Raw genomic sequence first — 13,352 nt, forward strand, 5'->3', positions numbered from 1 at the left:
ATTATGTTTTTGGATGATTTCTGATTATTTACAGATACATACTGAAATATTAAAGATGAAATAATGTGGTTATTGAGATTCAAAATAAACCAGAAGTGGCAGGAATTGGCAATAGCTGTAGGCAAAGCAAGATTGGCCATGAGTTCATAAGGACAGATGGTAAATGGTTTCTCTCTACATAAATAGATAATAAATAGATAAAGATATATATTTAAACTTTTCTATAATAAGAAACTTAAAAAATAGTACTCTTAGATCTTACCTGTATTAAATATTTATTGTTCAGTATAGAATACACTCCAAGTTTCAAAAACTGAAGAACTTACTGGAACCTGAGACTCAATGTAGCATGTTGGTAACTCGGCTGGGAAATAAGTAGACTTTCTGCATAGAGGATTTTACCTGCTTGCTAAGGATATGCACACTTTATCTTCCCTGACTACAGTTGGTCTCTGTTACATGAATAAGCATCTCTTCTTTCAAGTGGCATCCATCACTTCAAAACACTGTCTACTTCTGATACCCACACCTCTTGTCACCAGATGTGTGATGAGTGACCAGTAGCTTTTTATTATCCTTTGCTTCCTTGCTCACCTCTTGCCAGGGGAATTGCTATGGGGATTTTATTTTGAATTTAATAAGAAAAATTAAGTTGAAAATCTATTAGAAATAAAAAAAAGATATAATGAGACCAAGTAATTGTAGGTCTTGAAAATCAGCATAATTTAGACTTTAGATGGGTTTGTTAAACAATAGCACAATTGATATTGTAGTTGAAGAGGTTTAATGCAGCATCAGTGTCAAACATCGATTGGACTTGAGGAAGAATGACACTAGAATATGATGGGCAATTTGAGACAGACTGGCAGAGGCCATGACAAGGGACACCCAATCTCTTCTCCCATTTTTTATTTATATTTAATGGGATAATATTCAATTATAACAACATCTCTTCAGTTGCCAAAAAGAACATATAAAACCATATTCACATTTTTCTTACCCCAATCCTATATCCAATTGGTTACCATGTCCCAGGTTTTTAGTGTTTTTCTTTACCTTTCTCTTCTTTTTGCTACTTCTGCCCAAGTGGAGGAAATCATTATGTTTTGCCACTACAGTGTTATAAGCAAACTAGAGGCCTGGTGCATGAAAATCCATGCACTGGAGGGGGGGGGGTGGGCCTCAGCCCGGCCAGCCCCCCTCACAGTTCAGAAGCCCTCAAGGAGGCAACCTGGCGATCAGAGGAAGGCAATGCTCCCATCACATCTCTGCTGCTGCCACTGCCGGCAGTGCAAGCCTCAGCCAGCCCTGGTTATCTGAGCCTTGGGCGGCCCTGGGCGGCTGGGCAGCCACCATCCAAGGCTTGCCTGCTCCTCGGACCAGCCCTGGAGGGCTGAGGGGACTGGGAGACTCCCTAGGCAGGCCCGGCCTTGCCGCATGCCTGCCACCCCAGCGGGGCTGAGGGAACTGGGCACTGCCATCTTGTGGCTGTGGGTGCCGCCATCTTTGAGGGTGGGGCAGCCAATTAGCATATTCCCTCCTTATTTGCTGTGGGCACCACCATCTTTGCGATGGTGTGAGGGTCAATTAGCATATTCCCTCTTTATTAAAGAGGCTAAGTGCTCATGTCATTTAATTCTGAAGAAGAATAATGGTTACTCTTTAGTGAGTGGGGACTATTAACTGTTGCTTGCTACACAGTCTCTTTATTTTCCTGTTTGCAATAAAACTCTCTGAATTTTTGCTGCCTGTGCATGAATCTGAATTGGAAGTGGGCAGCGTGGGCTTGTGTGGACATTAGGCAGATAAAATGTGAGGAGAAGCTGTTGTGGGTAACAAAGAGCAACACTTTAAAGATAAAGGTGCTTCTTGGGTGCCTTTCTCTTTTCCGACTTCGTGGGGAAGACAACCCCGAAGCAACATCGGAAGTGTGGTAGTAAAGATGGCAGAACTTCAACTGAGACTGTTACATGGCAGAGAAAAATCTTTCCTCCATATATGAGTACAGTATTTTGGATTTTATTTGTAACAACAGCTTAACTTGTACTCAATTGATTACTCACATTGTATTATTAATGGCAAAACTTCACAAATATTTACTGTACATGATGGCATAATGCAATGTAAATATCTTTCCTTTCATCGAAGAACATTAATTTTTATTCTTTCCTTTCTATTAAATTTATTGGGGAGACACTAGTTAACAAAATTATACGGGTTTCAGGGGCACATTTCTCCAACACATCATCTGTATGCTGTATTGTGTGTTGACTACCCCAAGTCAAGTCAAATACGAATATCTTGAAAGTAATTAAACTCTATGCATATTAGTATAATGGTAATGCTTTGTCTACATCATGACTATCAGTTGCCTTTTATTATATTTGAAACAAGGCCATGAAAGAAAAGGAAAGAAGGGGTGGAAATAAAGAATAGGACAGAAAATAAATGAGAAAGTAAAGAAAGTTAGAGAACATAACATTTTGAAAGTTCACTAAATAAAGAAGGACAATATAAAATATTGGTATGTGACTAAAAAACAGTTCAAATAAAATCATTTCAATAAATAGCCTTTTATATATTTCTAAACTCTCTCATAATCTTTTTCTTTAAATAATAAAAAAATTTACCTCATTATAATCCAGGAAAAAACACTGTACTACATTAGATAATTAAACTAATAGTAGCTGAATAAATATATGCTGAAGGCAGGCATAAATCAACTGACTTTCAAGAATAAATGTGTATTTGTTTTTTGAAAATATTTTAAAATTTAATTTAAAATCAAAATTATATATATTTTATTGCATGTTTGATATGCTGACATGTTTAACTAAAAGGGTAAGCTTCTCTAGGCTCTTTTTAGTTTGTCAAAATTTAAAAGAAACTGAAATTCCTAATTTCATTTATAAGGAAAGAATTCAAATAAGAAACCACAGGCATTTTGGTAACAGGATTCCTATCAGCCAGCATTGAAATGTGACGTAAAGATGTGATCCTGAAAATCTATCACCCTCTTCTCTATTTCTAAAGCAAAAATTAAAAAAAAAAAAATCTCACTCCCTTTTTGAAGCTCAACTTTCCATCAGATGTTTTTTCATGAATAATGGCAAATTTTACAGCTCTGATTTTCTTTTTATTTTTCTTGCAAAAAATTCATAAAATAAAACCACATTGCTTTAAAGAACAACACATGGTTAGTTTTTAGCGGAGAAGTGAAAAATCTCTAGTTTGTCTACCACTGTAATTATTGGCAGCCGCTAAATTCTATATACAACATACGGCATAAATTAGCTGATCATCAACATGTGTGTAGCCACAAGGTAACACGTATTAAACTTGGGGGGGGGGAGAAGAAAATGAAATAGGTTAATGGATGATGACAAAGAGATAAGATGTTTAGCTGTATGTTCATTAGGTTTTGTCACATGTCATTTGTTTTTGTCTTCAATGCCAGTTGTTATTCCACCTTTTTATGAAAAGAGGCATTTTATGATATCAGTTTTCATTTTAGTGGGCTTATTGCAACATAAGTTTCTGCATTTGGGCAAGAGTAAAGAAAATGGCAACAAATGCAAATAGGGCTACATGTTTTTCTAAGGACATAAAGCTAATGTTAAGTCACCCTGTCAGCATAGATTCAGAGCCAAAAGGAGGGGGAAAGCGTAAAGTGCTGTAAGTGATTTGTTCCACTGTCCAATTTTCTGAGGACTCTAGTTCTACAATTAGAAACTGATGACAGCTCACCATATTTAACTTAAATGTGTAGGTTCTTTTTAAACATTTGTAGGAAAAAAATCTCTGTGATTCTTTTCACATTTTACAAAACAATAATGCCCACGTATTAACATTTTGGAATTGTTAAAGAATAATTCAGATGAAAATATGAAAGGAATAAAGGTAAAGCAACCAACTGGAGACAAATAGAAAAATGGAAAAGAAAACAAGAAAAAGCAAAAAGTACTAATGAGAAAGAACCCAAAAGTTGAATTTTCACTCATAAAATCTGACATTTGTTTCATATTTGTAGCTTGCAAATGATTTTCATATCCATTTTTTTTGTAAATTCAAAACTTAACGCCAGTCCCAATAAGCAGGACTTGTAACCATGCCATATTTTAGATGTTACATTTTGACACAGAGGATTTATACAATTAAAAGTCAGATTCAGGAGACAGAATCACTGGTCTCTGGCCGGAATTCAGCTCCCAGGGGTACCTCCCAAGAAGCTTTATGACCTTCTGTAAGGTCAGTTGTGTTCTCAGCCTAAATGTGGTACAGGCCACTGAGTCTGCTCTGACTCCTGGCGATCCTATGAATGGGTGACTTCCACAGTGTCCTGTCCTCAACAGCCCTGCCCAGCTCCTGTAGACTCATGCCCATGGCTTCTCTTATGAAGTTAATCCTTCTCATATTTGATTCTCTTCTTTTCCTGCTGCCTTCTACTTTTCCCAGGGTTATTGTCTTTTCCAGAGAACCCTGCTTTCCCCTGATGTGCCCAAAGTAGGACAGCTTCAGTTTTGTCATTTTTTCCCCCAGTGACGTTTCAGACTTATTTTACTCAGAGACCTACTTGTTCATCTTTATGGTGGTCCAAGGTATCTGCAAAGCTCTCTGCCAATACCATACAGGGGTAGGCAAAGTAGGTTTACAGTTGTGAGTATGAGAAACGAAGTTTATTCTTGTATTAATATTTATTAATTATTACATTATTTTCAATACAAACAACTGTAAACCTACTTTTGCCCACCTCTGTATTTATTGGTGCTACCTAAATATCTAAATACCCTTTTCTATAAGACTAGGATAACAATAGCATCTACCTTATGAAGATATGGAGAAAATTAAATAGGATAATCACCTAAAGCGCTTAGTATTATACATTATCTCGAAAAAAATCTTAATTTTATGATCACTATTACTTTTATTATTATCATAATTACCTAAAGATCCATGATAATCTCAGTGCAACCTGCTTAAAACTGTGACAAGAGCATTTATTTTAAATGAGTATTTTATATAAAATGATATAACATTTCAGGAATGTGAGATTTAATGGTAAATATCTTTGTAAGTCAAAGATCTTGATTCTAAGCATGGTTTTCACACTTTTTTGTGATGTTGACTTCATCAATTAATTTCTTTGAGTCTCCATATCTACATCTGCAACATTGGGCTAATAAAATCTGCTCTGTTGTAGTTATCGGGCTGTGATAACTACAAGACCCTAGGACCGCAAAGACTGGAAAGTACTGCCCATGTGCAAAATATTATTAGTACTTAGGAAATAATTGTTGGTGAAGTCGAATCCTATCATAGAACTCCTTTAGCTTCTCACCATCTGGTATTATTGTACTAATCTTCAACTAAATTGTGCCTTAACACCAATTTCAAAAGAAGGCAAAAGAAAATGGCTTTCAGTCTTGGAAAGTTGAGTTTGCAAACATTTTTCTCTCAAAGTAATTTTAATGAAATTAGAGACGCTACGAGGTAACCATCAGGCAAGATACTGAAGTATCTCATTCACTCAGTTCATATTCAATGTGACCACAGGAGTTAAAGTGACAAGACAACATAGGACCTTTTAGCCAGCATATGTGTTTCATTGCATGTTGAGTTATAAAATCCTGAGCTCTGATTTTTAAAGTAATTTCTCTTTTGACTCTTTTCAACAAAAGTAGTTTTGAACATGTGTTAAAGTGTAAAACAATAGAGCTTTAGTGGGGTTGCAATTAATTCCAGCCTACTTTGTGATCTGTTAACAAATATGTCAGCTCCACTTTGATTTGGATCTTTTCACTTGATAAGAGCTAAAAATAAAAGGCTTTGATTTTTAGTTCCTGCACAAGAAATTAAAGCTTCAATGAGAAAAAAGAAAAATTGAGTTATTTTGGAAGAGTATTAAAGAATATGGAGTTTACAGGTAGAGCAACCTAAGCACATAGCATCCTTTCATTGAATGAATATTTCTTCAACAAACTGTACCACATAATCTCTCAGCATTGTGAATACACAGTGAGCAAAACAACAAAAATCTGTGTCCCTATGGAGTTTTTCATTCCCAATGTATTATGCAAGGTATCAGAAAAGACAGAAAAACATGATTTCATGGTTATTTATGCATTTAGTTGAATACTCTAACCTTAAAATCACCCTCTATGTATGTGGGCTCTCTGAGATGTCTATAATACTGTTTGAAAAATGAATAAAGACCTTAGGGTTTATTCAAAGATCACTAAAGGAAATGTTGATCCCTTAGATCACACAGAATTCATACACTTCCAGTTATTTTGGAAGTCAAGGTATACCACGTGGATAAGCCCAAGTTCTCCTGTCTTCTGAGGGTCCCCATTATTTTAATAACAGAATGAAGTAGCTCGAGTCTCCATACCACATTCTGTTGTGTGTCCTTACCCTCTCTGGAAATGCCTCTGGCATTCTCATGTGGGGAGTTACACTTGATTCAGGTCTCAGAAACTGCTGAATTCCTGATCCTGATATTACTTCCTTCCCTATGACCTCTACTTGATTCATGTCTCAGAAACTGCTGAATTCCTGGTCCTGATATTACTTCCTTCTCTATGACCTCTACTTGACACAATCTATTGCAACTTTATCTATTTTTTCCCATTTAGGTCCACTAAGGGGCCTTACTTTCTTCCAATACATACATACAAATGTACATGCATACATACATGCATACATACAAATCCTAATTAAGGGACTTGTTTCAATGAAGAGACAAGAATATTGCTTTTCCTCTTCTAGAGATAAGATATACAACACACACACAATTCCAGTACTCATGTGACCTGCACACAGACACACTTCTTAGTAGTAAGTAAATCCCCTATCATCTGCTTAGATATCATCTGCATTTGTATGACTGTTACTAGGTTACAGGAAGACATACCTAAGTTCTGTCTTCACTGCTTATTACTTAGGTGATACTGGACAAGTTAATGAATATTAGCCTTAGGTTAATCAACTAAGAAATCAGGTGGATTGTTGAATTATATGAGATAATATAAATGGAATATAGATATTATAAATTATTTGTAGTCACTCTTCGTTTGAAGGAAAGTAAATTTTCTTTCATGATCCCCAAATTCTCTCATCTGTCTTTGGTCCTGCTCCTTCAAGGGCTGGATTTTCCACTCTAACTGGAGCTGCCTGAGGTATTCCAGCCCTCCTGCCTGGAGTACTTCCTTCATTTTTAATTTTATAGGCTTTTTTGGCACAGTTTTTAGCTAACATAAAATTGAACAGAGTTCACATGTCCGCCCTCTGCCTCTTCCTCTTCCTCCCACAGCTTCCCTTGTATGAACATCTTGCATCACTGTTGTGTAGTTTTTCCAGGTGAAGAACCAATATTGACATAATATTATCAACTAAAGTTCATAGTTCCATCAGGGTTTGGACAAATCCATAGTGTTCATTTGCATACAAAACCATTCCTTTGAATGGATATGTGCATAGACTTTGAGGCAAGATTCTGAAGCTGAGTGGAGGCTTTAGTTAGTGGTCAAACACCAGTGATGGTTGATTTCTTAGGGAGGGACCCATGGACACTATGGAAAGATGGGCAACAGAATTAGACAATGGCATTCCATAAGGAATTCTGATAAAACCAGAAATAGTGATGGTGATAGCCTCTGAAAAATTTTTTTAACAATGTATAATCCTTTTCCTGTATTATTCTATTGGTACTCTGTATTAATTTTTTAATTATATACAATATTTCCCCATATTATTCTAAGCACTCTTTATTTAAAATTGGCATAAATGATCAGTCCCATGTGGAGACAAGGAAAATGAAGTAACAGGTTACCAAGGGATTTACTGAAGATTTTAAAGATAGTAATACAAATTAAAGATTTAAACAGAAGGCTCTGAATATTTCTGTAACTGTTCACTGCACTGTGCAACGTCTGCATGAAGAAGATAAAAGAGAAAGAAGAAAGAGAGAGAGAGAGAGAGGAGGGAGGAGAGAGAGAGAGAGAGAGAGAGAGGAAGGAAGGAAGGAAGGGAAGGAAGGAAGGAAGGAAGGAAGGAAGGAAGGAGGAGGAGGAGGGAGGGAGGGAGGGAGGGAGGGAGGGAGGGAGGGAGGGAAGGAAGGAAGGAAGGAAGGAAGGAAGGAAGGAAGGAAGGAAGGAAGGAAGGAAGGAAGGAAGGAAGAGAAAGAGAGAGAGGACGGAAGGGAAACAAAGAAAGAGAAAGAGTGAAAGCAGCTATTGAATGCAGCTTTGCAAGTGCAGGTAGAGGTAGGTAGTTGAGATAGGCTTCATCTGCATAGGAAAATCCAAGAACTCATTTTTCTGCTTTGCCAATGTTCAGTGGAACAAAGCATCCAGCACAGCGTGTGGTGCTAATATCATAGATGTGACTTAGCATTTCCCTGAAGCCAATCACTGAGGATAATTTCCACCCAAAATTCTTGACAATTCAGGGATGCACAATGGAAATTCTGTTGCAATACCAGTCACAAAGGAATTGTTACAAGGTTCCTATGACAGAGACTCTTCCTGCAAGAAATTTCATGTGGGCACAACCCAAATAATAAAAACTAGATTTAAAATAACTTTCATATGAATAGTGTATGAACCCTAAATTTCCATTATTTTCATTTTTTTCAGAGTGGATCTAAGGCAAGTAGACAGAGGTGCTGGCCTAGGTCTTTAAAAGAATCTTATATTTTAGTTCTCATTTTTAAGTCAACATTCACCCCCCCGTGTTCTACTATTTTTTTATACTAGGTACTGTATCACATACCTGTAGTTTTTAACAGTGATATTTCAGGGATTAAAAAAAAAACACAAACATTCACCACATTCTCAGTTAATCAAACCAGCATGATTCCAAGTTACTATGTAAATCTCCGTGAGATATAAGCCTATTTACCCTCCTTCATCTTTATCCTATATGTGGTGTGGGAACACTGCTGCCACAGCCTAATACTGACCCCACTTTCTGCACTTAGGAAGCTTGTTGGGAACAACAGTCCCATTCATCCGGTCATGTGCTGTTGTGAGGCTTTCCAGCTACAACACAGAGTTAGCAGTTGTGATAGAAACATTATGGCTCACAAAGCCTCATATATTAACTATTGGGTCCTTTATAGAAAAAGTTTTCCATTTCTTGTCCTATGGAATGTTTTCCACCCCTTTTACTACCTTTCACCATTTCTGATCATTGTTAAAGTTTTTCATTCTGTTTAAAATGTTCTTATCCTTTATTAGTAATAACTACTTAAGCAATCTCACCAAAATAGAAAAGAGAGCACTGTACATTGTCTTTCTGTCATTTTCTACTATTCTCAGGACCAGTGATTACACAGTATCTGTCTTTTATTAAACACTAGAGGCCCAATGCATGAAGATTCATGCAAGAATGGGCCTTCCTTCCCCTGGCTGCTGGCACTGCCTTCACTCTGGCCGGATCCACCTTTCCACCTTCCCATGCTGCCCCGAGGCCCGGAGCAGCTGGGGCAGTGTGGAATGCTTGTGTCATCACCTGACACAAGCATCCCGCCTCTCCCCCACTTGCTTGGTACCTGTGTATATAAATTAACCTGCCGTCTTTGTTGGGTTAATTTGCATACTCACTCCTGTTTGGCTGGTGGGCATTGCAAAGGTATGGTCAATTTGCATCTTTCTCTTTTATTAGTGTAGATTAGTTATATGGTAGAGCCAAGGATAGGAAATATATATATTCTTTCTAGTACTCAAACAAAAATAAAACAGCCAAAAAAAGACCTACCTCCAAGTAGTAAAGTAGTGAAAAATAATGCCTATCCAATCAGAAAAATATTTTTCTCTCTAAATCAGTCTCTAAGATCATTGTTATATTTTTTATAGATGTAAGAATACTCTTAGATATAAATAAAAAAAGAAGGTGAAGGGATCAGCCAAAGAACATATTGGCATAACCATAAACACAGATAACAGTATGGTGATGGACAGAAGGAAGGGGGGACAGGGGCTGGATGGAGGTGGGCAAAGGAGAGGGGGATGGAGACATATGTAATAATGTCAACAACAACAACAACAAAATATCTACCAACCAGATAGATTATAAAATACATGCTTAGTGCCCTAACCAGTTTGGCTCAGTGGATAGAGCGTCGGCCTGCGGACTGAAAGGTCCCAGGTTCGATTCTGGTCAAGGGCATGTACCTTGGTTGCGGGCACATCCCCAGTAGGAGGTGTGCTGGAGGCAGCTGATTGATGTTTCTCTCTCATCAATGTTTCTAACTCTCTATCTCTCTCCCTTCCTCTCTGTAAAAAATCAATAATATATATATATATATATATATATATATATATATATATATATATATATAAAAATACATGCTTAGTGCATTGTCAAAAATTATCACTGGGCTTCTGGTCAGATGCTAGCTATACCACAAAATTAAAAAAGAATTTAATAGTGCATCCTCCAAAAATTCAGAGTAAGCACAAATGATATTGAAGGCACAGAAATAACCCAGAAAACACATATTGATATATTTCTGAAGCTAAACCCTACAATTGGGAACTGGTAATTACACACCTAAAATACCCTGTTAGGTCTGGTCTGGTCCAGATTGATCCAGAGAAGACAAACTTCTTCTAGAGCAAATGCTTCAAATCCACAGATAAGAAAATACTTTAGGTTCATATTGACTTTGATTCAAATATTAGCTCTGAGAGTTCATCTATGATTAATTAACCACCTTAGACTTCCCCCAACTGAAAATAATTTCTGTCTTTCATTGTTCTTGTGAGCATCACACATAACATGTAAGCATGTGGTCCAAAGGCTTACAAAAACTAGACACAATTGAAGAGAGTAAGAACTCTAGCTTTTTTTTTTTCTAGCCTAGGGATCCGAGGTATATTATCTTGTTTTATCTAGAAAAATTAAGAAATGGAATAATTATTATAAATATCTCTAAGACCAAATTTACCAGAATCCAGTTAACTTTTAGAATCATGAATGACCTTAATATAATTCAGGCTGTTTCACTTCAGTCTTCTGTAAAATACAGAACAGTTTATCGGATTGGTAGCTGTGATTGTCCTGAACTCTGTCCTCTGATCCTTCATGCCTTGCCTGCAAGTTACCATATGACACTGCAATCTCTCTTCAGGTGTTCTGTCTGCATAATGGCTGCCCTGTGCTGCATCTATTAACAACCTGATCTCAGGCTAAAAGGCACAATTAAAAACAAAACAAATAACAATGTTGACACCTCTCAAGAGCCTTCTTGTGCCTTCATATAATATTTTTCTGTTTTGTTTTCGTAACTTGTCTAGAGTTTCTTGCTATCATCTACAGGAGGTTGGGCCTGATAGGATTTTACTCAGCGGGCATGTAAACAACTCCATGCAGGTACAGATAATCTGAAAGGTACTCGATTGTTTGGAGAAACGCATTAATGTTGTCTGATAAGAAGCATTAAAATCACTGATGCATCTGGTGAGAACAGAACATTTACTAGTACATCTCTCCTCGAATTTCAAATGAAAAATACAAAGGTAAATGAAATACATGCTGGCAAAGGTAAAAATTACCTTCTTAGCATCTTAACTTAATTACTGATGTTATTATGAACTAATTTTTTAATGAACTTCTTGGAAAATATCAAAGTCCTGTGTTAAAAAGCTGCATGTTACATCACCGTCTGGGATTTTTTATTTTTCTTTATACAGTGTGCTATGTATTTTGGAATGTTAGCAAATATTAGCGTGACTCTCCTCTTTGACTATAAGTGAACATTATTTGGAAGGCTTTGATACCAGAAATTAAAATACTGCAAAATCCTTAGCCAGTGAACAGATCATTAAGTTTTTTGCTTGCTATTCTCACTTTAGCTGCTTATTTTTATATCTAGTCCATTGTTTGCAGTTAAGTGTTTTATTTTAACTCCTTTTTAAAAGGTGAAACAGTTCAGTACACCGATGCTTATGGATAAGTAGTAATGTGTTTATTATTTTAAGTCCCCTCTGTTAGCACTCCAGACTATTATAGTCAGATTTAGAACCAGGCATAAAAATAATTTGCCATTTGTAAGAAATTCAGCAATTTTATGGGTAAAATAACATAAAAATCTTAAAGAAAATATTGTAACAAAATACTTCCAGAACATTCTGTTAATAATATAGGCTATCAAAAACATAAAACTTAAATAATTTGGAAGCATGCCAAAATATAGACTCTCACATTATATTTTGTGAATATTAGGCACCTGCTTGTTCAACAAACACTAACTAAGAGCCTGTGAGTTTCATTAGATCCTTTTAAATATCTTTGGTGTAGCTGAGTAATTACACATACATATGCTTATGGACTATATGGGCTGCTAGTCTCTCTACAAAAATTTTCTTTAATTTTATTACATTAATTGACCCTATATTTTACATTCTTTGTGTGGTTAACTTGAAACAATTAAGGGCTACACTGATGAGGTATACTTCTTTCCTGAATCTTGACAGAGGTTGATGATTTATTGATTGTGGGAGTAAATATCAACATTCAATCTTTTTTCATTTGTCTGTTACAGAGGTTTAAATATATATACCATTCGTCTTTAGTAATGCAGTAGCAATTAAGTTTTGCCAAGACAGTACTAGCTCATAATTAGCCATCCTATCAAGAAATTACTAATTATATAAAAATTGTCTGCTAGAACGCTATTCCTAATTCTTACATAAACATTAGTTTTGTGTAATAAGAAATTATTTCTGGAATTGGCCTTTCAAAATGGAAGCATAGTTAATAATTTCATTTGACATTGTCATCTTCATTTAAGATTAACAGTTCAAAGATACTTTCACTTTTTTTTAAAGAATCATATTTATAGATAGTAATATCTTAATAATCTTTGCAATATTATAAATACATTTCAGAAATCTTAGTGACATTCTTAGAAAAATATTCCCAGATTTCTGGTTTGGGTTGGTGGGTTATTATTTTGGTTAGTTTAGCATAGGAAGAATTTCAGCAATACAATTACTTGCCATATTAGGAAATTAGTGTAGCTCTTTAAGCCTTTGATATTTTGCAATCTAAAAAAAAAAGAGGAAAAGGAAAAATTTATATGAAATTAGGAAACTATAACTACAATAATCTTTAATAATCTTTAATTAATAACCTTTAATAACAACACTTTACAAATTTTCAGTGTTCAAAATGAATTTATATGTTGACATGACATGTATTTGATGTTAACAATTAGATTATTACAGACTCTTACATCCCTAGTAAAGGTAAAAACAGTGGTAGTGTACACAATTGTTTTGGGGACATGAGCCCTGATTCATGAGAATAGCATTATCATTTCAGCTTCAACTATTTCTCCACACTGG

The sequence above is a fragment of the Myotis myotis genome, unplaced genomic scaffold, assembly GCF_014108235.1.
Source record: "Myotis myotis isolate mMyoMyo1 unplaced genomic scaffold, mMyoMyo1.p scaffold_m19_p_6, whole genome shotgun sequence".
Taxonomy (NCBI): domain Eukaryota; kingdom Metazoa; phylum Chordata; class Mammalia; order Chiroptera; family Vespertilionidae; genus Myotis; species Myotis myotis.